General features: G+C 37.1%; 1 pseudogene; it reads left to right on the top strand.

Annotated features, from left to right (window-relative positions):
- LOC116521318 overlaps positions 1-23,694 on the top strand; it is a 30,771-nt pseudogene extending 7,077 nt beyond the window's left edge.
- Positions 23,695-25,772: the final 2,078 nt, after the last annotated feature.

The following is a 25,772-nucleotide window of genomic DNA, read 5'->3' on the forward strand; positions in this document are numbered from 1 at the left end:
CCCGGAGGGAGGAGTCTCCCTCGTAGAGATGTGCCCAGAGGGCTTTCAGGTGCTTCATCAGCCACGAGCCCAGAGAAGGGGTGGGGCCGTGGCCATTGTTATCCGAGAGTCTCTAGTACCTCGTAGGATCCCTGCTCCGGAGCTTGTCGGGTGTGAGTCCCTGCTGGTGAAGTTGGACCTCAAGGGTCAAGTGGGCTTGCTGTTAACGTACCTGCCTCCCAACAGCGTTGCAGCAGCCCTCCCCTCGCTCCTCGAGTCGGTAGCCAAGCTGGCAATTGAGTTCCCCAGGCTTATGGTTCTGGGAGATTTCAATTTGCCTTCGCTCGGTGAACACTCTGATGGAGCGCAGGAGTTCATGGCTTCCATGACAGCCATGGGCTTGACCCAAGTAATCCGGGGCCCAACTCACTCGGCGGGTCACATGCTCGACCTCGTATTTCTCTCGGAGCAGTGGAGTTGTGACCTTGGTCTGAGGGGTAGCGAGATCTTACCCTGTCATCGACGGACCACTACCTACTGAGGCTTGACTTTCGGAGACCAAACCCCCACTGTAGGGAGGAGGAACCGACCAGGTGGTTCCACCCCAGGCGACTTATGGACCCGTCGGGTTTTCAGACGGAGCTTGGGGTTATTCCTGATACCCTCGCCCGCAGTCCGGCGGAGACTCTGGTTGCTGCTTGGAACTCAGCAGCGACAGAGGCTCTTAACCGGATTGCGCCTTTACGGCCGATCCGAGGCAGTGGATCCCGGAGGGCCCCTTGGTTTACTGAGGAACTCCGGGAGATGAAGCGCCGAAAGAGATGCCTAGAGCACCGATGGAGATCCAGTAAGTCCGAGTCAGATCGAGCACTTTTAACATCCAGCATCAGAGTTTATATCCGGGCAATTAGGACATCAAAAAGAACATACATTGCCTCTCTGATTGCTTCCGCTGAGTCGCGCCCAGCCGCCTTGTTCAGGATAACCCGTTCCCTCCTAAATAGGAGGGATACGAGCGATCCTTTGCAGGGCAGAGCTGAGGACTATGTCCAATTCCTCACGGATAAAGTTGCTCGGCTTCGGGCAGACCTGGACTCCAATCCTGCAGAACCAGCTGAGGCACCAAGGGATAATCTGGTAGGACATCACTGGATTGATTTTCAAGCTGTTACCCCTGAGGACGTGGACAAGGCCATGAGAGCTGTAAGTGCCTCCACATGTGTACTGGACCCATGCCCCTCCTGGCTGGTTGTTAACAGCAGGGTGGTGACACGGGGCTGGATCCAGGCGGTTGTTGCCGCCTCCCTCTGGGAGGGGGTCTTTCCCCCCGCATTAAAGGCAGCGGTGGTGAGACCCCTCCTGAAGAAGCCATCTTTGGATCCAGCCGTCCTAAACAACTATCGTCCAGTCTCCAACCTCCCTTTTGTGGGGAAGGTTGTTGAGAAGGTGGTGGCCTTTCAGCTCCAGCGGTCCTTGGAAGAAACCAATTATCTAGATCCCTTCCAGTCAGGTTTCAGGCCTGGCTACAGCACAGAAACCGCTTTGGTCGCATTGATCGATGATCTTTGGAGAGCCAGGGATGGAGGTCATGCCTCCATCCTGGTACTCCTTGACCTCTCTGCGGCTTTCGATACCATCAACCATGGTATCCTTCTGCAACGACTGCGGGAGGTGGGGGTGGGAGGCACTGTCTTACGGTGGTTCTCCTCTTATCTCTCGGACAGGTCGCAGTCGGTGTTGGTCGGAGGGCAGAGATCGATCCCTAGGCCCCTAACGTATGGGGTGCCGCAGGGTTCGGTCCTGTCCCCCCTCCTCTTTAATATCTACATGAAACTGCTGGGTGAGATCATTCGACGGCACGGGATAAAACACCATCAGTATGTGGACGATACACAGCTGTATCTGTCCTCCCCGTGCCAACTCAAGGAAGCGATGGACGTGATGTGCCAGGGCCTCGAGGCTGTTAGGGACTGGATGGGGGTTAACAAGCTTGTTCTCAATCCAGATAAGACCGAGTGGCTGCTGTGCTTCCCTCCTATTAATTGGCCAAGTGTTCCACCTCTCAGGCTGGGGGGTCAAACAGTACACCCCTCAGACAGGGTTCGCAACTTGGGAGTCCTCCTGACCCACAGCTGACCCAAGCATGTGTTGTTTATAACAAACTAAATACATACATAACAATGACAAACATGAGAATTCAGCCTCCATAGTTGATAGACTTAAATATTTTGTCTAATAGACCGCTATTCAATTAGTGCTTTTCCTAGGATACAACAAACCCTGATGTTGATTTCCGTGTAGACACATCTGTAGCAAAACTTGCATCAGCATATTAACTGCATCAACAGTTAAGCTTAGATCATCCTTAGGTTCTAAATACAATGCATAATGCATAATTTGCTTAACATATCTTAATATCCTCTTAGCAGCTTGCCAGTGCCTTTTAGTAGGTTCAGCATTAAACCTGGCTAATTGATTTACACTGTATGCTCTGTCGGGCCTTGACCGATATATCATATTCAGATATGATAAGCTACCAATTAATGATTGTTAAACACCTTTATCAAACACAGGGCTATGAACGTCATTGTGGGTAAACCATTGGAGTTTTTGCCGGTGTACACAGTTCCATCCTAAATGTTCTGAGTAGCTAGTTAATCTTCTCAATTTGTGAGATTTTGTATCCTCCCCTAGTTTTATCTATTTGTAAACCAAGATATTGCCTAATCTCACTGATGTTTTATAGTGAACTGTGTCCTTAACAGTGTTATAATCCTCATAGCTTCTTGCTCAGTTTTAGTGATTAATGCAATGTCATAACTGAACAATAGTAACAATGAAATAACACCATCACTTTCTTTCTTAAACAAACATGGATCAGCCATGTGAGCTTTAAAACCCATCTTAGTTAACTCTTTAACTATACATTGATTCCATTCATAACCGATTGCTTCAAGCCATAAAGACTCTTTTTCAACCTCCAGCAATCAGTTTTACTATCAGTTTTGAATCCTGCAGGCTTTTGTAAATATATAGTATGTTGCAATGGTGCATGAAGATATGCTGTCTCTACATCTAAATGATTAACTATATATTCATTCTTAGCTGCCTAAACTAATGCTGCATGTAACGTTGCAGCCTTTAAACTAGGTGCAAAGACCTCATTATAGCCATTGGCTGACTGAGCAAACCCTTGTGCAACTAACCTGGTTTTATGGGTTACAATCCCATCTACACTATTTTTAATTTTGAAAATCCATTTACAACCAATGGCATGTTTACCTGGTGGTAACTTTACATTTTCATATACTTCTAACTTTTGCAATGATTTTAATTCTTTTTCCATTACATCTTTCTAAGCTTTCTGTTCCTCAGTTGGATATAGAGTTAATTCTTGGTAGTTAGCAGGAACCTTATTTGCCTGACATGCTATAGATGCCTGATACCTGTCAGGTGGTCTTGTTACATGGGTTGAACATCTAGGTATTTTAGGACTCACCAGTGGACTTTCCTGTATAACCTGCTCTTATTATTCTGTTCCTCCTGTAACTGTACTTCTTCCTTAATTTCTTTCATTACTGTTTTTACTATCTCATCATTAGGGACTACTTGGGTGTCGATAATTACATTATCATTTGTTTCTAATTTATTCCACCCCACGTGTTCTATAAACCTAATACTAGTGCTACAGTAAACTTAGTTGTGCCTTTTTCCCAAAACCTAAATGATCTATGGTTAGCCTCAGATCCTACAAAAAATAACCGTCGAGCTCTATGTTGTCCTTTCAGTCTCACTTGTGATGGTATATGCATCCCTGCTGGGGCTCCGAATGTATGTAGGTAACACAAATCTGGTTTTCTGCCATGCCATCTAGTGAATGGCAATTCACCGGTTGTTGTATTTACCACATTATTTAAAACATGGTTACTATACATCATAGCTTCACCCCACAGTGTTTCTGGCAAACCTGAATCAGCTATCATAGTTTGAGCCATGGCCAGTAATGTTTGTCTCCTTCGTTCTACAAACAAGTTATGTTGTGGCCTATACAGAGCAGAACGTTTATGCTCAATTCCAGCTGTTTTTAACATTGTTTGGAATTTATAATTGGTAAACTCCATCCCATTATCAGTAACTACAGTAATAACCTTGGCTTTTATCTTTCTTTCAGCAAACCTCAGACAATTAAAGAAATTCTGAAATGTTTCTGTTTTGTTTTTCATTAAGTAACAGAAACTGTATCGTGAATAATGATCCATGATACTCAAAACATAACAGGCACCTCCCAAACTGGGTTTCTTCACGCTTAGGCTTCCAAAGGGCAGATTATTATTTTTTATGCTTTTTCCTTAAGTATCTTTAGTATGATTTTATAACAAATAGAGGGATAAATTTGTTAAAGTAAAAAAAAAGTTTTAGTTTAAGCCAAAAGAAAAAGTTAAGATAGTTAAAAAAAAATAGAGGAAAAAATATCAGTCCATAGACTTCAAGCGGAGAAACAGGAAATGTTGCAATCATGTCAATCCACAAAACATCATTACAAGCAGGAGAAAAAACTTTCTAAGGCAGTCCAATAGGGATTGAATTCTCTGCTTTATTCTTGCTTAGAGGACTAATTATTTTTTTCCCAAAAGAGTTTCTTAGGGCAATCTTGAGAAAGTAAAGAAAAAACCTCACCAGATGGAACACTTTCACTTCTTCTCTTCCTTCAGGAGCCGTCTCGAAGTATGTCAGCCTGAGGGCTGCCTGTTTGCCGCCGGTTAGAAGTGCTACCCTTGGGTCAATCAGGGACTTTGCGGTGTCCCTGCAACCAGCAAGGTTTTGTCTTCCCACTCACCATCTCTTCGGGACAGTTTAGGTCCTACTGAACCGTCTAAGGGCAAAAGTGTCATCGGCGGACTCGGACTGTCGAGTCCACACGATGTTCTGTCGCGACGTTGGCTCCTCCTTTCACAAACTATTTTTTAAAGTAGCAGTAAGCCTGTTACCCCCCTTTTCAATAATACAGATATCTCCCCTAAAGGTTACCACACAGCCAGTGTTAACCAGAGCCTTAACCGACAATAAGTTGAATTTCAGGTTAGGTATGTATAACATTAATAACTGCTCATTTATGAATGAACAATATGTGTTACCTTCATCAGACATCCTCACCTTCCATCCATTTGTGTGGTCATTTTTACAAACCTTTTTCTATCTCTAGCAATGCACTGTGATGCTCCACTATCAAGAACCCACAAATCATGGCTTACAGGTGCATTGCTAGACAGAGACAGAGCCAAAGTAGACATAGCTAATTTGACATTAGCATTTTTTCAAGCTCTTCCGGCATTCTGCTGTTTTTCCTTTTTACAGAATCTAGCTATATGTCCCTTAGCCCCACAAGAAAAATACTTTTGAACAGTATAGACAGTAGAAGGTGACTCCTCATGTTGTGGTGGTTTCTCTCTCAGTTGTTTCCTTTCCATCCTTCTTCTTGACTCTTCCAACAGTCGTGCAGTAATGTCAGTCAATGTTAGTTCATTTCAGGTTAGGACTTCAAGAGAAGATACAAAAACATCATAACTCTCATCCAATGAGGAGAGTATGATATAAACTTGATATAGCTCAGAAAAAAATAGTTCTTTTTCATGTAGCTCCTGGGAAAGCCCTTTCATAAAGTTTAAATGAGCTAACATATCTCCACCTTTCAGAAGACGTGTCCTAAACAGCTTGCATGTAAGATATATGTGTGCACCTACACTGTCACATACATAAATCCTCTTCAAATTCTCCCAACATCTTGCAGCAGAATTTTCTCCACAAATATGTACTAATTGTTAGTCATTCAGTGTTAGACCAATTATACACAACGCCTGTTCATTGCATCGCAGAAAATCTGCTATCTTCTTGGCATCTTCATCGTTATCTGGATTCCAAGCAGTTACATTCGGTGGATTCTGTACAGCATCCCATAAACCTTCCCTACGCAGGAGTAGATTGCACTTCATAGACCAGGAAACATAGTTTGTTCCATCCAACTGGGTTATCATCGATAGGCTTGTTGATGGGTCGCTCACCATCTTCTCCATGATAGTAACAATCGCTAACAAAACAGCTGTCTGTATGCGGTATTGCGTATCAACACCAACTCTCACATTTCACAGCATGATTTAGAGAAACAGGTATAGCATTGTTACATGATTTATATATTGCCAACCCAACCGTTAGATTATATTCCTAACACTATGTATTACTAATTATGATAAAATATGGCTGTCCTTTATTGAAACATCTGTATATGTATGTGTGCATGTGTGTGTGTATACACATGTATGTATGTATGTATGTATGTATGTATGTATGTATGTATGTTTATTTTTCTTTGTATATAGGTACATGTTTTTGGATCAGTCTTGACTCCAAACTGAAGTCCATGATTTTTCTTGGCAATAATTTGCCTTTGCCTTCTTTCTATCCATGAGAGAAAATGATTGAATCAATTTACCAACTGCCTTAATGCCAGGTTCCTGTCTTGCCCTATCCTGCTGTGTCAGTTATATTTAATTAAATAAATAAAGGGACAGAAAACAAATGTAAGGAAGTGACTTCCTCTAATGTGGATTTGCAATAAGGATCAAAAATAATCTTTTCAACTGGATAGAAAGATCAGCTGTGGCAGTTTTTCTGGAGAAAGAGATAGTGGAGAAATAAGTTATGTTAATGAGAAAAGGCTATGTGAGTAAGGAATTCTATAAGAAGCTAATGAGCATATTCACATTGGGCATATCTACATGTTGTGTTTACATCACTCATGTGTTGTGCTTATGCTGTCGTAAGATAATGTTTGAAAGCCTGAATAGGTTATAAAAATGAGTTTTATGCAGAAATTTAGGAATCAAATTTCCATTTAGTTAAAAATAAATAAAACGTTTAATTCAATCAACTTGTTCACATCTTTTCTTTCAAAAAATATTCATAATACAACTGAGAAAATAAAATGTTCTCTGCAATTAGCAGAAGGCCTACAATTACTTCTGTAGTATTCATTCCCTTTGGGGATTGCTATGACCAATAATAAAAGGAATGAAAACAGCTACTAATGATGTCATAAGTATATTTCTACTGCACCAGGGGATCGAATTGACAAGATACAACTTGACTTTTTTCTTATTTATTTTTTATTCCACCCTATCAGCAAAGAGGGCAATCATTCTAAATACAGCTGTTGTGATTGTGAATACTCCACTAACTGTTCAACAACTACAAATTGAAACTGTCTGCAGCAAAGACATTAGAACCATAATGAAACTGTTAATGCTATTGCTACTGTTACCTGATGTAGGATGCAAGCTTGGACATATTAAATGTGAGACAGAGCACATTCCTCAGAACATTCCCAAGTATTTTAAGTCAGGACATTTCATCTATGGAGGAATTATTTATCAAACTGCATTCTATATGAATCCCTATAATTTCAAACAATATCCTTCGGGCTCACCTTTAGGAAAAATGTTTGTATAAGGATTTTTTCACTACATTATGGAAGTGAACACTTCATCTGTGACCTCCTTGACAAGATGCTTCACTTTATTAGGGCAATTGCTGTGATTTAATATAGCAAAATATCTTAGGGAAGCACATCATTATGGTAAAAGGAATCATTGTAGAGCAGATCCTTTTTCAACTACTCTTCTGATTGTGTGCATGAACCATTGTCCACTAATAACAGGAGAATTTCAGGTTGCCAACTCTGGATGAAAGTATTATTTGATGTTCATTTAGGCTTATTACTTGCTTTAAATTTTTATTTCTGTTTTTAACTTTTCCTTCCTCTATGCCATTAATATTTCTGAATAACAATATTTGAAGTCTCCTTTATCAAATGAGGTATGAATTTTGCTGTAACTATTTTCACCTTGTATCTTCTCCACTTTCAATACCATTTTGTTATAAAGTTATTTCAAACTACATTAGTAGTTTAATGATTTCCCCCTTTCCCTTATCTGCTTAGCTGGGGATGCTACATGGAATGTCCCATTCTTTCCCCTTATTCATATTCAGCAATTACTGTATTTTTTTTAGATCTTGAATATTATTATAATGAAGGACCATGAATGGAATGAAAGAAATAGTTCAGGAAACTGAAATACTCTTTGCAACTGTATGCAGTTTTAATCAATAAACAAATGTTGCTTGTTTAGAAGTTTCAGAGATGTATATGATCCAAGGTTGAACATTTCCTTTGCAGTGTAGTGACCGAGAACTACCAGCACATCCTGGCTTTGATATTTGCTGTGAAAGAAATTAATGGAAATGCCCAAATGTTACCCAATGTTACCCTGGGATTTAACATTTATGATAGTCACCTGAACATAAAGTGGACTTATCATGCAGCAATGCAACTGATTTCTCCAAACAGCAAACTTTTGCCCAACTATAAGTGCATAATTCAAGACAATCTTTATGCAGTTATTGAGGAATTGATCTCAGATATCATACACCAGTTTCCAATTCTCATGAGTCTTTATAAAATTCCACAGGTAAGTTTCCACCTGTCCCCTTCTCCCTTGCTTTGTGTATGTTGCATTTATTGTGGCTAATCTGCAGATAGATTCACAGATCACAATTGGTGGAAACTTAATAATTCAATTCCTAAACTAGGCAGGTAGTCTCAAAGAATTTAGACAGTTTCAAGTAGGGAATACATACTTATAAAGGTATATATTATATGCCATTATATTATATATCTTTATGGCTATGGCTGGACACTTATCAATAACAAATTGCATTCCAAAATCTTTCCCGAAGTCTTTTGTGCTTTTTAATAAGGACGCTTTTAGTTCAGCCTTTGTTTTTTCAAGTGACTTTAAATCATCCATATAAAGTAAATATTAAAATTTTATCCTTATTTGGCCATTTCACACCCATGATTTGTCTTGTTCAAAATTATTGTCAGTGGGGCCATTGATAATATAAAGAGTAAAGGAAATAATGATTCACCTTGGAAAATTCCATGCTTGATTTCAACTTCTCCTAACTCTTCTCTATTAGCTATTAGATTTGTTCACCAAAACTTCATTGAAGGATTCATAACAGCTCAATGTTTCTGCTGTTTCAAAAAATGTTGAGACATTTCCCATGCCATTTATGTGAAACAGAATCAAATTCCTTTTTGCACTCCATCCAAGTCACAAATATAGTTGTTCTTTTTTGAATTAAAAAAAATCAGTTTAAATCAACAACTAATTCATTTCACTTAAATTTTTGCAGTACTCTTTTTGTTCAAAAGGGAATAAATAATTTCTCTTCAAATAACAGCAAATTTGATTTACAATTATGCTAATATGCAATTCATATCTTATTGGCAAACAACTGGAAAGATATTCATAATTCAGATGGAGAAGGAAAATGAGCCTAGAAATTACGTGAATTGGACATGTCCTAACAGTTGTTAGCCATTTTTCATTTAGGGTTTCAGTATAAATAAGGTGTCAAATCTAATCTATTGATCTGCCAACTTCAAACATAAATTGTCAATTTTATTTTAATGAGAATTCATGAATCACATCTGGTTCAGGAGACTGCAGTATTTTCTTTTTTTCTGATTGCTTTTGTACCATGTCCTCAGTTATTCTAATATCTTCCAAACTAAGTACTGTCACAGTATTTTTGTCTTACTTAATTCATGTTGCATTCCTTTTTTTTTACTTCTATTATTTTATCCACAAACTTCTACGAAATTTTAAGATCTCTTCTTGCTGTAAATTGCTGTAACTGAATTATTTGATTGTAATATATCTTGATCTTCTCTGCAATAGGCATGACTCTTTATTTCATTTGGTCTGTAGCCTTCCTTTAATCTTCAGATTGTGCTATACATAGAAAAGCTAGTATTGATTTTGTTATTTTTCAAGTTTTCTTACCTCAAATTCCTCAATTGTATGCAAACTTTCTTTATTTTTAATTCCAGCAGCATTTTCTATTTAGATTTTCCTTTCTTAATTTCTTAATTGAATTGTATTTTAAGGCAGATTTGTCAATGGTTACATAAACTAGCTTGTTTGGGCCAATGTTGCAATTCAAATAATTTTAACAGCTTAATTAATATTATTTAAAGTTTTAGCTAAAGGTTTTCTTTTACCTTGATTCAGTTTTGACCAATATATTCCTTCAGCTCTCTTTATTTGGTTCTTGATTTTCCCAGCTAGTTCTCCATTAACTAACAGTTTTTAGCAACTTTAGTTTCTTCATTAACATAAATTGACTCTTCAGTTGTTACTGTTTGTGTTCACTCTGGTGAACACAGCATTGTTAGAGAATTCGTGCTTTTAAATTAAATATCTTAGGTTCGTTAGTCTGAGCTCATTATTATCTAAATCTAGATACTGCTCTTTCCAAAACGGATACATTGGTATACTTTTCTTTTTTGACAGTTTATTTATTTTAAAGTAAAAACCCTTGCCTCTATTTCTGTAGGCAAAGTATCAGTTTAATATAACTATAAGGTCATAATGTATAGTGAATGGTCACTTATCTTGTTATTGTTTTTTTGGTCCAAACCATTCAGTTTAGCTTGTGTCTGATTAATACTTCAAGTGTACATGTCACAGCTATGGCCAATTATTTAATACCAGGTATTGGTAGAGTTGATGGTGTATGCTTGTGAGTATTTTAAAGATTGTGGGCAAGCATTTTATCAATCTTTAGTTTTCTGGAGTTGTCCCTTTTGCTGGGACCTTTTTCGGTAAGATACATTTCACCTATTTTTAATCAGTCATTGATGTATCTTTTATTCATTACTTTATTAGGCTGCTATAATTTGATGTAAACTAGTCAAATATTTGAGCCAAAAGCCATACATTTGATAATTTCCAGGGAATGTCCTGTTTTTAATTCTTCTTACTTAATTTATTTTAATTTCTGCTATTATTATCTCTTCCATTCGATTTTAATAAATTCTTCCTTCAATTATTATATCCATTCATTATTTTGAGTTTTCCCTAGACCTTTCCAAAAAAAATATATATCTATTTTCAGAATTTCTCTTGTCTGATTGAAATAGCTGATTTTGATTTAAATGGATGATTAATATCTCAAAGCATTAAATTTTCCCAGCTATGCTGTGATTTATTGCTTTCCAAACTTTCCTGAACTTCTCTGGTGTTGGCAACTTTTTTTTTTAATTAGGCTTCTAGGATCCTTTCATTCTTTTACTTTTATTCTTTCATGTTCTTCATTATTCACATTTGATTTTTAATTTCTTTATCTTGGCATGCAGTCTTAAATCCCACTTTGGAAATGAATATGTTTTTGATTTGGGTTTTCCAATTGCTACCCAGTTCTTCTGTAACTTATAATTTTGGTTCATTGCACAGTTAGACAGATGTTCACGCTGCATTTGTCATTTTTGTCCACATTTTGGCTCCTTCCCAAGGCCTGTATAGGCAGATGTGGATGTTTGATGGTGTTATAGATATCATTATAAGATGTAAACTGTTCCAACTAAAGATGCCTTTTTCAATTGATTTATTATTTTTATTATTGTTGTTTGGTGCCATTAAGTCAGTGTAGACTCCAAGCTGCCTGAACCTGTCCCTGCAGTTTTCTGAGCAAGATTTAAGAAGTGGTCTGTCATTGCCTTCTTCATAAGGCTGAGATTCACAGAGAAGGATGCAGAACTAGAACTCATGGCTTCCTGCCTGAACTCATAAACATTACACAAATGTGTCTCTTTTGAAGTTATAATATGGTGATAATACATACTCAAAAGAAACAAACTTTGGATTAGGGTTTGTTTTTCTTTGTTAAGCTATGTTGTAGTAAATATTTTAGCATATATCGCTGCTCATCTAGTTCATACACAAACCAAATGTACCTAATCTCCCACTATGATGGTAAGAAGAAAATCCACTTTATATTCACTAAACTTAACATATGCGACTTATGAATACATGTCTTTAAAAAAAATCTCTGGATGAAATTTGGCTATTTATATGGAAATGGATATGATATTTCTTTTGGCAGTAGTATACATTAATAAATCATCGTTTTCTTCAATGATGTTGATGTTGTTGTTGTTGTTGTTGTTGTTGATGATGATGATGATGATGATGATGATGATGATGATGATGATGATGATGATGATGATGATAGTATCTTACCATCCCAATCAACCCTATATCAACCCTATTAAGTAGCCCAGTGTTTCCTGGTAGTTTCCTTTAAAGTAGATAAACTATAAACAAAGTTATATTCTGCCACATCCTATGAGCTCTAAAATGTATCAACTTCAACAGAAAGAAAGAGTCCTTTTTTGTTGCACATGCAATATTGAAAAAAATCATTCTACTGAACAATTCCTTTTTTTTTTTTTTTTGCAGCTCATGTATGGATCTGCTAGAGTTGAAGCAGAAGATACCAATCTCTCTTCCTATTACCAAATGGTTCCAAATGGAATTTATGAGTATAGGGGTATCCTCCACTTACTTCTACATTTTAGTTGGAGATGGATTGGATTCTTGGTGGCAAATGGCATGGACTTAGATTGGTTTTTACATATCCTGGTACCTGAGTATTCCAAAAAAGGCATTTGTTTTGCCTTCATAAAGTTATTTGATAGTTCATGTTATAATGCAAATACTGGATTTTTTTTCGACTGTATAATAGAATTTTATGAGACAGTAATGGGTAATGAAGCCAATGTCTTGATTTTTAATGGAGATACACATTCTATGATCATTTTGAGATATTTACTAAATACTGATTACAAAGAACTATTTGGAACCCAAAAAGGGAAAGTATGGATCCTGACGATAGGGATGGAGTTAAGATATTTTGCCAGTAAAAAAACTTGGGATTTGCAGGACTTTCATGGTGCAATATCATTTACAATTCATGCCAAAGAACTGAAAGGATTCCGGCAACATATACAGGATCTAAAGCCTTCTGATATAAAAGAAGGTGGCTTTATCAATGATTTCTGGACTCATGCATTTGGATGTGCATTTCAAGATTCTGATCTGGGAGATGGGAAGGAGTATATTTGCAGTGGAGAAGAGAAATTAGAGAGCCTTCCTGAATATATTTTTCCAAAAAGAGTAACAGGACACAGTTATAGCATTTACAATGCTGTGTATGCTGTGGCTCATGCTCTGCAAGCCATGTATTCTTCCACATCTGGAAGAAAGTTAGTGATGAAAGAAGTGGAAAAGAAGCATCATCATCGTGGCTGGCTGGTAATATTTCACTCTGTAGTATAGTCCATATGTGTTGAAAGTGCAAATTTATGATATGCAATATATTGTCAAATCAAGTGGATAGTTGCAATAACTTTCCCACAGTAATTGAAGTTGTATCTATTGTAAATGTTCACAATAATTTAAGAATAATATCATTGACTCAAATACACAAATAACTGATAAAAGATTAGAAGCCTAATTAGAATGTCACCAATAGAATCTCAAATGTTGAGTTACAACATCATAGGATTAGAATAATAGAAATAGAAAGGAAGCAAATATTGAGCAGTCAAGAATAAATGGTATTAGTAGAAATTTTTTAAGTGCAAATTTAATTTGTAGACAATAAAATCCTCAAACATTTATATGATCCAGATTCATATCACTCAAAGATGACTCATTATGGGATTTGTACAGCATTCATCAATCTAATCTCAATACTTTCAAAAGTATTTCTTTAGAGGAAAGCAAATCTTGAACATTCCTATTATTCCACAAGCATTTTTATTTCTTTCTTTGTTTTTCATATGTTGATTCTTTACTTTTGTAAATTAACATCAGGGACTCAGTAATGTGACCTACAATTCTAAAATCTTTTACTAAGAAACATTTTTGTACATCTAATCTATGTACTATTAAAAGGGTTTATAAAGAGAGCTGTGGAAGACTTTACATAAAAGGTCCACTGAGAATATGTTAGATTTTGTGTCACAACAGTGATTGGAATTATGGCATCACAGAATATTCTCTAGATTATTGAGAAAGATTTAAGGCACAAGGTTTAAGAGATACCAACAATGACCCTGTATATAAGTCTCAAAATGTCCTTGACACCTGGCTTTCAACTAGGTCTAGTGTTAGTGTGTATGTCGATTTCTTACTTTTGTGGTTATTTTCTTTTTTGAGTTGTTATATTTTGTTTTTATATTTTCAATTGTTTTAGTTAAAAAGTGGCTATGTCGTAAACACCCAGAGCCTTTTGAAGTGGGCAGTTTAAGTAAATTCCATAGGCACCACATTCCAGAATTATGTGATTGCCATTGGAGGCTTTCTCAGGTGGCTTCCAATAAGCAAAGTGGGAAGGAGATGAATTTGATTGTTGAGCAGGTGACTACTTAACAAGTATGGTGCTTTACAAAATCACAACAAAAATATTGTAAAATCAGATGCAAATCATTTAACAATTTCAATTGTTGAGTTGCAATAGTACTTCTGGTCTCAATTCTGGTCATAAATCAAGAACTACAAATAATGGATTATGATTATGATTATGGCTATGGTTATGGCTATGGTTACGGTTACGGTTACGGTTACGGTTACGATTACGATTATTATTGTGATTGTGATTATGATTATTATACAATTGTATCACAGCGGCCAGTTGTTTCGCCGGATTTGGCATTAGTTACTAGTAGGCCCCACCCAGGGGCCTAGGACATCGTAACGTATTTTCGTAATATGCGTGCAGATCCAAGCAGTGCGGCTTTTTGCATTTGACTGATGGTGATTTTGTCAATTTTTAACTGTTTTAAATGTAATTCCAGTGCTTTTGGAATAGCACCCAATGTGCCAATTACCACTGGAATTACCACTGCTGGTTTGTGCCATAGTTGTTGAATTTCAATTTTTAAGTCCTGGTATTTTGCAATTTTTTCATGTTCCTTCTCAGTGACCCTGCTATCACCTGGTATTGCGATGTCTATGATTGTGACCTTATTTTTCTCAACCAGTGTGATGTCTGGTGTATTATGCGCCAGTATTTTGTCTGTTTGTATGCGAAAATCCCACAAGATCTTGACCATCTGATATTCGGTGACTTTTTCAGGCTGATGTTCCCACCAGTTTGTTGCTGTTTTAATATTATAATTTTTGCACAAATTCCAATGGATCATTTGTGCTACTGAATTGTGCCGCAATTTATAATCAGTCTGCGCGATTTTTTTATAGCAGCTGAGTATGTGATCAACAGTTTCATCAGCTTCTTTGCAAAGTCTGCATTTGGCATCATCAGAGGATTTTTCGATTTTGGCCTTAATGGCATTGGTGCGGATAGTTTGTTCTTGCGCAGCCAGGATTAGTGACTCTGTTTCTTTCTTTAATGTACCTGTTGTTAACCATAACCAAGTTTGTTCACTGTCCACTTTATCTTTTATTTTTTCCAGAAATTGGCCATGCAGTGCTTTGTTCTGCCAACTCTCCATTCTTGATTTTATCACATGTTTTCTGTATTCTTCTTTCATCTGTTGGGCCTTCAGTAGATTTTTGTTCTTTACTTCAATTAATAGATGTTCTTGACTTTCTTTTAAATAATCAGCCAGTGCATGTTTTTCTTCAACTGTTTGCTTCACTTGTAATAATCCTCTGCCACCTGATTTTTGTGGCAGGTATAGTCTATCAGTATCACCACGTGGATGTAAACTGTAGTGCATTGTCATTAGTTTCCTGGTTTTTCGGTCCAAAATGTCCAAATCAGCTTGTGTCCAGTTAACTATACCAGCTGTGTATCTTATAACTGGTATTGCCCAGTTATTTATGGCCTTGATTGTATTTCCACAATTCAATTTAGATTTCAAATTTTTCCTAACTTTATTGGTGTACTCTCGCCTGACAATAGTTTTTACTTCTCCATGCTTGATGTTATCCAACTGCAGAATGCCTAAGTATTTGTAGGCTTCATTTTTGTTGCATTTAATTAGTTGGCCATTGGGCATTTCAATTCCCCCACATGCAGTGATTTTGCCTCTTTTTATGGATACAATGGCGCATTTTTCCATGCCAAACTGCATTGAAATATCGGTGCTGAATACTCGGACTGTGTTTGTCAATGATTGGATTTCTATTTCTGACTTTCCATAGAGTTTCAAATCATCCATATATAGTAAATGCAAAATTTTTTCAGCTTTTTTGGCTGTTTGGTAGCCTAATTTCATTTTTTTTAAGATTACTGATAGTGGGATCATTGCAATGATGAAGAGAAGAGGTGAAAGTGAATCACCCTGGAAAATTCCTCGCTTGATATTAACCATTCTGTAGTTTTACTGCCAACTCAGTTCTCCATTGTTTCATCGCCTTTTCAGTAAAGGATGTAATATTTTTGCTAATGCCAGTTGTTTCTAAGCATTTTATGATCCAATTATGTGGCAATGTGTCAAATGCCTTTTTGTAATCAATCCAGACCATATTCAAGTTCGTTTTTCTATTCTTACAATTTTCTAATATCATTTTAATAATTAGTAGCTGATCTTTTGTGCCCCTGCTCCTTCTTTTGTTGCCTTTTTGCTCTACTGGCAAGATGTTGTTTGTTTCCAAATAATCCATCATGTTATCTGCAATAATGCCTGTGAGTAATTTGAAGGTTGTTGGCAAGCATGTCGTTTTCAGGTGTTGTTTCTTTAGTTGCATCTTTCTGAATCAAGTATGTTTTTCCAGTTATCAACCATTCATCAATTTGGCCCTTTTGTAAAATTTCATTCAGTTGCTTGGCCAATATTGCATATAAACTGGTCAGATATTTGAGCCAGAAACCATGTAATTGGTCATTTCCAGGTGATGTCCAATTCTTTACCTTTTTTACTCGATTTTTGACCATCTCAGTTGTTATTTCTAATACTTGCATTTGTTTGTTGCCAATGCTTTTCTCAAAGTCATGTATCCACTTTGCTTCCTTATTGTAGTACTTTGTATTTTCCCACAATTCTTTCCAGAATTCAACTGTGGCTTGCTTTTCTGGTTTTTCACCATTGGTCTGATCGAAATTGCTGATTTTGTTTATATTGGATGATTCGTGCCTCATATCTTTCAATTTTTCTAGCTGTTGCTGTTATCTGCTGTTTTACAATCTCTACAGCTTCATTGATGTTTCTTGTATCCAATCTATATCTTCTGATTAGCTAATCTATGATTTTGTTGTTTTAAGCCATTGCTCATGCATGTTCTTTAAGTTACTAGCATCTGCCCTTAATTTTTTGATGTTTTGTTCTATTTTGCTATTCCAAAAGCACTGGAATTACATTTAAAACAGTTAAAAATTGACAAAATCACCATCAGTCAAATGCAAAAAGCCACACTGCTTGGATCTGCACGCATATTACGAAAATACATTATGACGTCCTAGGCCCCTGGGTGGGGCCCGACTAGTAATCAATGCCAAATCCAGCAAAACAACTGGCCGCAGTGATACAATTCTGTTGTTGTGAATAATAATAATAATAATAATAACAACAACAACAACAACAACAACAACAACTGGCCGTTGTGATACAATTCATAACAACAGCAGCAGCAGCAGCAGCAGCAGCAGCAGCAGCAATGATATAGCTATTATATACAAATGTGTTGTGCTTTATTTTCCGATTTAGTTACTCCATTTTATGAAATCTCTATCATTTAACAACAGTGCTGGTGAAAGGATTTTCTTTGATCAGAATAGGAAGCTAGTTCAAGAGCTTGACATCATCAACTGGGTTACATTTCCCAATAATTCATTCACTCTAGTGAAAATTGGAAAAATGGATCCTCAATGTCCTCCAGAGCAAGCATTCACGATTAATGAAGATGCAATAGTATGGCACAGCTGGTTTAATCAGGTAGGAATTAACTGATATATATATATATATATATATATATATATATATATATATATATATATATATATATATGTGTGTGTGTGTGTGTGTGTGTGTGTGTGTGTGTGTGTGTGTGTGTGTGTGTGTGTGTGTGTTCGTTCGTTCTTTTCCTTTCTTTTGGTTATGTCTATATTCAAGGGCTAGGTTCAATTGGCTGGTAATATTTCTATAAATCCCAGATATTCTCTATATCATAATTATTGTCCATTTGATGAATTAGTCAATAAAATTAATTAATTGAATTTTCTCTAATGAAAATTTATTTATTTATTTAAAAGATTTTTCTGGCCACCCATTTCTATTATCCAGTACTCTAGAGCTTGCCTGGACTTCACCTTTAAATCATCCCAAGTTTGTCAGGAAAAGTTAGATCTTTATAGCTTTTTGGAAACTTAACAGATCTCAGGACAAAAGAGGTTCTGAAGGGCAGCGGGCTCTGTACATAATCTGAAATCTCATTAGATGGCAATTTTTGAGGGACAGGAGAGGACAGAACTGTCTGAATTGGTTATTGATTCAATTAATGCTTTTCTAACTTTTTATCCAAAAACTATTTTGTGACATCCTTGACAAGTACCTGGTGGAATATATGAGGTAAAGTGTGGCTTTTTTTATTTGTCAATGGAGTCAAAAAATTTCCCCCATGAGTTTAAGATTCCTTCCAATGACATCACATCATCAAGGAGTAATTCTTATTCAATGAAGAAAAATAAAGGTCAATGAAAAAAAGCACACGGGGACTTCCTGGGGGCGGAGCCTGTCGCCAAAGGAGCTCAACGGAGCTCCTCTCAGAGTTCTGGTCTGTATATCTAATTAAGATCAATAGATATCACCCCTTTTTGGCAGAAAGGGGCAGGCAGAAGCTCAGGTACTAGGATTTATTCGTAGTTCACAGCCCCTTTTCTTTTTTCTTTGGGCTGCGAACGGAGAAAAGATCCAGCGTAACTGAGCTCTTATCTCCAGCCAGTTCTTCTCAGCTGCTTTTTTTTGCAGCCCTAGACAGGCGATCCCCACCCCCTCAGGACAATGATAAACTGCTTAAAGCAACTTAAGACCAACACAAGCGGGTTTTACTCCTGTGATGTTCCTTTTTTATAACTATCTAAACACCAGCCTCGTTTTCCTTTGAAACTTCTTTGTTCAATCGTGCTGCAAAATGGCGTTTTTACTATGTTGGTGATTGATGACGTAATTAACCGGTTTTATCTCCCCGGAGACTGCTACTCATTAACAAGCAAAATCTACAAATAACTTATTGAGAACTGAGCAGGTGAAGACACTGTTTATCTGTTTATTCTCAGCTTTTATCTATAATGCCTCCCAGGTCTAAGCAGGCAAAACGCTCCCCCCCGCATGTGCTTAAAGAACTTGTTAGTAAATCGCTGCCCTCGCCTCCTACACCCCCTACTGGAGATTCCTTAACACAGGAGCTTCTTTTTCAAATACTCAATGATTTTAAACAAGAAATCAAAGAATTTGTGCTGGATTTATGCGACAAAATACAGACTAAGATTGCCCTAATAAAGGTGGATATGTTTGAAGCTATGTCTACTTTGACAGATTATATCGAAGAAATGGAGACTAAACTGGAAACTTTGGAGGAGGCTAATTCTAATTTGACTTCCAACATCCAAGCATTACAACAAGAGATTAGAGATACTCAAACACAACTTATAATGATAAATTATAACAGAAAGGCGTTTGCAATAAGAGTCAGAGGACTGCCCGAAAAGAAAGGAGAGAACTTGAAACAGACGTTTGTAGAGGCTTTCAGTCAAGCGGTGGGAAGTCCGGGATTCAATTTTGATTGGAATATTCGAAAAATCTATCGCCAGAATTCGTGTGTAGCAGAACAGCGACAGCTTCCAAGAGACATATTATATACTTTTTCACAAGAGAATCCAGAAATGCGATCATCCATAAGTTTTACAACAACAGGCTCCGAATCGATGGGCAAGATTTGTTTGTCTTTAAAGAAATACCACTCCAGATGCTGCAAGCAAGGAGAGACTATACTTTTTTAACCCAAGAGCTTAAAAATCATCAAATACAGTATAAATGGGAAGCTCCAGTTGGAATCACAGTTACACTCGAGAATCAAAGATTTCGTCTCAATTCTGTTTCGGAAGCTCGGGACTTTTATTATAAAACTCTGAAGGCGGGGCTTCTTGACTCACTCGGAAATGCGGAAAGACAAGGTGAAGGAAAGACAAGCAGCAATTCACTTGGTTACAAGATGGAGGGAGTTGTTCTCCCCCTACCGGAGAGGCAGAAGAGCGGAAACTGAGGATTTAGCCATATTTTCAAAGCAGCGGGACACGTGGTTATAAGGCAGAGGGTTGCCTTCTCTTTCCGGAAGGGCAGAAGAGTAAAGAATAAAGATCCAGCGATGTCTTTAAAATACTTTTTAAGCTCTTGGACTGATTAAAATTTTAGGATTCCTGTTTGGTACAAAATGGTAAAGCTGTGTACCGATGAGGAATGGAAAGAAGCATCGCTTATTTTGGACAGATATTGTATGGGATCTTTATAAGACTTATTTGAATTTTAATCCAAACTGCGCATGAATTGTTTTCTGGTGTGAGGAAAGCGGGGACCAAGATTTATTTGAATTGCGGTTTGGGATGAATGGAGTTGGGAGGAGTGGGGCAGAAGGGAAGGTGGAGCGGGACATCGATGAAGGGATCCTGGGACTGAATGAAGTGGTATGGATTTTGGGCACACATTTTACAGATTTACATGCTTGAAGTATAACATAAAAAGCTCAGGATTTTAAAGTGAAGAGCGAGATCCTAATCTTATGGAATTTGGGCTTGGGAGGAATGGAGATGAGAAATGAGGGGTAGGAAGATGAGTAGCGAAAGTATGATTAGACTGCTCTGTATTTGAAGGTAAATTGATTTTTGTATAAACTATTATTTGAATATAAGGTTAAGAAAGGCTATCTGGAGAGTCTACAGGAAGATGGGGGTAAATATCAAAGAAGCAAGGGACGAAGATAAAATATAAATGGAATGATCTATACTGTTTAAATTTTAAGAATGATGGGAGGCTGAGCATAATGCAAAAGATTTTTATTTTTTTATTTTTTTTTTCGTTTTTTTTTCTTTTTCGGAGTGTTCTTTTTATTTTATTTTCATTATTATTGTTAATAAGATATTCTAGAAGGTGAATGGTACTGAACTGTGCCGGGTGTGGGACCTGGGAAGTCGGAGGGGATTAGGGAGGGGGGTTCATTGGGGGTGGGTGGGTGGAGATATAGTCTTAATATATAGAATAAGAAGAATACACTTGTATACTGTTGTTCCTTATCTTTTCTTTTTATTTTTCTCTTTTTTTTCTTTTTCTTTTTCTTTTTTTTCCTTCTCTTTTCTTTTTAGCGCAATTTTTAGTAATTGAATAGATTAATGAATAGAGAAATGCACCAAAGTGAGAAGTAGAGGAAAAGAAGAGGGAGAAGTAAGGAGGGAGGAAGAGGGGAATGTAAGGAGGATGAGAGGGGAAGGAGGGTGAGGAAGGCGAGAAAGGAAGATAGGAGGGGAAAGGGAAGTAGGAAGGGTGATTGTTGGAGGGAGAAAGGAAAGTTGGAGGGGGAGAAGAAGGGGTGTATGAAAGCGACAGGTTGGGTTTATGATGAGTTGTGTTTAGGTTGGGTTTTTTTTTAAATTATATTATTATTATTGCAAATATTCAGTATATAAGTGAATGTACAAAATTGAAAAATGAAAATGAATAAAACATTTGAAACACGAAAAGAAAAAAAGCACACGGATTTCCTCCCACAAATGGAATAATATAATAAAATGAAATGATGAAGATGCAGTAAAATGTAATAATTTCTGTGACAGAAAATCTTTGTTATTAAACCTGAATATTAGAGTTTTGCCAAAGTATTCTATAAAGTATATTTCTCCTCGATCCATTTTCAAAGTATTTCATCCTTTCACACCCAAAGAGAGCCTGATCCTAGGCACACAACCATGTCTTCACAGTATTTGATGGAAATATATTCCAAAGGGCAGGGATTATAACAGAGAAGCCACATCTTCTGGTTCCACTACTCTCCTCCTTACTATGATGATCTTTGTATCACATATTTTTAATGGCACAATTTGAAATTTGATTCCCCATAATTACCTTGCTCTTTTTTATTATTAATGGACAGGCATTGCCTCTTTCTCTCTGTAATGCTCTTTGCCAACCTGGAACTAGAAAAAAAAGGAAAGAAGGGAAACCCTTCTGTTGTTATGATTGTATTACATGCCCAAAAGAATCAATATCCCATCACAAAGGTGAGTAGTATGTATAGATATAACATATGGTTTATTTAAAAAAATATCATGCAAGATATACAGATAACTCATGCCACCCCTGATACATTCATGTAATTATCTATGCTCTTCACTGCTAACCACTTTTGTATTAGATTTGCATTTAAAATACATTTGCATTAGGTAAAAAAAAATAAAAAGAGGGATTGAAGCAGTAGTGGGATACGACCGGTAAGCCCCACTACGGGCATACTGGTGCCTGCTGGGAGCACCATGTAACGTTCCGGTATGGTGCTCCAGAAAGCCCACCCATATACCTGCCCTCCTTTCCTGTATTTGAGCCAATTGGGGCCTACGCACACGGAGCGTACAGCGCCTGCATGACGCTCCACCGAGCAGCTGGTGCGTTGCAGAGCACATGCATGTGGTGGATGCCTGGCCCTGTTGTACTGTACCGGTTGCAATGGGATCCAGAACCCTCTGCTGGATTGAAGAGAGATACATTGTCTCTTACAATGACCTTTACTTTTATCCTTTCTCTTAGAAATGAATATTTGTTGGCAAGGAAATTATGCCAACAAATATTCATTTCTATTGAGATGAGTGTGCATAGAGGTTTTCAAATCTTATTTTGTTTTCGGGCCTCCTTCAAGATCCTAAAGTCAATATATTATAATTTTACTTTACTTCTATTTTGCAGACATGGCTGACTGTGTCAAATGCCCTGATGATTACTATGCTAATGAAGATAAGAACACCTGTATTCCCAAGATTATAAGCTTCTTATCTTATGAAGAACCTTTGGGTATCAGTTTAGGCACCAGTGCTCTTTTATTTTCATTGGTAACAGTTATGATATTAGGAATATTTCTGAGGTACCACCATACTCCCATTGTGAAAGCCAATAACTGTGGCCTTTCCTACATGCTTCTTATTTCACTCATGTTGTGCTTCCTTTGTGCATTGCTCTTCATTGGACAACCAAAGAAGGCCACATGCTTTCTCCAGCAAATAGCCTTTGGCATTGTCTTCACATTGGCTGTTTCTTGTGTTCTAGCAAAAACCATCACTGTGGTTCTCATTTTCATGGCAACCCAACCAGGATCCAGGCTCAAAAAATGTGTAGGGAACAGCCTGGCTTGTTCTATTGTTCTTTCTTGCTCTTTTCTTCAAGTAAGCATTTCTCTGGTGTGGATGGCAACTTCTCCTCCATTTCCAGATATGGACATGCATTCAGTTCCTGAAGTAATTGTTTTGAAGTGCAATGAGTCATCACCCGTCATGTTTTATTGTGTATTGAGTTACATGGGTTTCCTGGCGATAGTCAGTTTCACTGTGGCTTTCTTTGCTCGCAAGTTGCCAAATAGTTTTAATGAGACCAAACTTATAACATTCAGCATGTTGGTATTTTGTAGTGTTTGGTTCACTTTTGTCCCCACTTACTTGAGTGCCCATGGAAAATATATAGTAGCTGTGGAGATCTTCTGCATCTTATCTTCCAGTGCTGGATTGCTGGGTTGTCTCTTTTTCCCCAAATGCTACATTATTTTGTTGCGACCTGAGTTGAATAAGAAACAATTCTTAAGAAGAAAGCAGTAGAGAACCTTCTTCCCTTTTAAAAGCATGCTAACTTCATTCAAAATGCATAGTGCACTAGGAATTGATTGCTGTGATGTGAAAAAAAATATTAAACAAATGCAACACCTCTATATAAGTGCTCTAACAAAATGAAGCAATTAACCAAAATATTAAATACCCATGCCTCTTTAGCTGACAAATATTTCCTTATTTATCAACTCCTTATTGTTATAGTAGAATTATTTCAACAGTACAGTATATAAGTAGGGCATTCTTCCCTTAAAACAAATTAACAACATATGCTGGGACCTTATCCTTCAAACTGTACCACTTGAATAAGGACAGAAGAATGGAAATGAAGGGCTCTGGAAGAAAAAACAACCTGCAGTGAATGATGGGAAAGGAAGAAGGCCTTTCAAAATCTCTACTTCCAAGGCATGCTCTTGATCCTTTTCTGGTTTCAGGCAATTTTTTCTACATATGTGCCCATTCAGAAGTAATATTACTTTATCACCACCACCACCACCACCACCGATGGTGATGGTGATGGTGATGGTGATGGTGATGATGATGATGATGATGATGATGATGATGCACCCATAACTGATTCCAGATTGTTTAAGTTAAGTTATGGAATAAGGAGTGAAAAAATGGCAATCCAAGACCATCTGGCTATCCTCCATCAACAATCAAAGCTATGTGTATAGCTTTTCACCTTCCATCATTCCTTTTTGTACAGGAGAAATTGCATTTGCGCTTGTGTCCTGAACTGCACTAATTCTTCTCACTAAGACAATATGATACAGAAGTTTGAAATAGAGCACAATGTAGAATGTTAGTGCAAGTAGGGATATTGGAATATTTGCTGATGATCTGATATCCTAGATGCATCAGGACAGGGAGAAGGCCTGGTGGGAAATGAGTGGGTGATAAAGAGATAGAAAGTAAATAGATTATTCTGTCAATTGTTAGCAACTGGACTTGAAAGGTCTTGATGCCTGAGTAAATTACTGTTCTTTTTTGGCTTTTTACATATACAGTTTTTTAGCTAGGCAAAGGTGGAAGAGAAGTCAAAGGATCTCTGAGTCCCACCTGAGAAAAGAAAATGGAAGAGAATGGTAGTTTCTGCTCTCCATTTTCTCACTGAATGGGAGACATCTGACAAATGGAGAGAAGAGTGATTACTATTTCATCACAGCTTGAGTTTCTCAATTCAGAAATGCAGAAAAAATATACAAGCAACTACTACTTACCATTGAAATATCTAGCTGCTTTTAATAATTTCAATAATTTCAGATTACCATCCATCCAAGAATATCTACATTCCTAATATATTTTCTTTTGGGTCTTTGGCCTGCCACTTGGTGTTTATGAAAAAAAAAAAAATTGAGTCTCATTTTTTTAGCCAAATGTAACTTGCGAGTCTTGTGCCTCAGATACATATTTTCCAACGAAGCAGACTGATACAGAAATATCATTTTATTATGATGTATTCAGAATGTTTTAACTAAAAAGGATTCCTCTCATTCCATGAGAGAATCTTGATTCTCAGCTTTCAGTTCCTTTTATAATTAACACATCAAAGAAAATTCAATGGAAAAGTTGACAGGACAGGACAAAAGTAACCTCTCCTTTGCATAGAAAATCAATCACATAGAATCAAACATATTACATATTTGCATTCCATAATACCACACATGTTCATTTAAATGAAATCTGAGAAAAAACGTCATAAGGTTATTTGGAGTTCACAGAGAGACAAACTGGGTACCAACTAGAACTAATAAAGCTTTCTCTTATAGGAAGACAAACTCCAGTCACCCTATCCAGACCTGGGAAACTAGACAGTTTTTATCTTTTCAGATTTGGAGTGTTAGAATCTAGCAATCAATTCATACAGTGGTAGGTTAAATAATTTCCTGCATTCCAATCTGCAAGGACCTGATCATTTAAAAGAGAGAAAAATAAGTTAAATTAAATAACCATATTAGCAATATAACGATACTACAAAATCCATGTTGTTGGTATTGCAAAGTCAACCCTGTATGGTTTTCACTTTAGCCATTTATACACTTTCATTTTCTTTGATCAATTAATTT

This window comes from Thamnophis elegans, chromosome Z (genome assembly GCF_009769535.1).
Source record: "Thamnophis elegans isolate rThaEle1 chromosome Z, rThaEle1.pri, whole genome shotgun sequence".
Classification (NCBI taxonomy): Eukaryota; Metazoa; Chordata; class Lepidosauria; order Squamata; family Colubridae; genus Thamnophis; species Thamnophis elegans.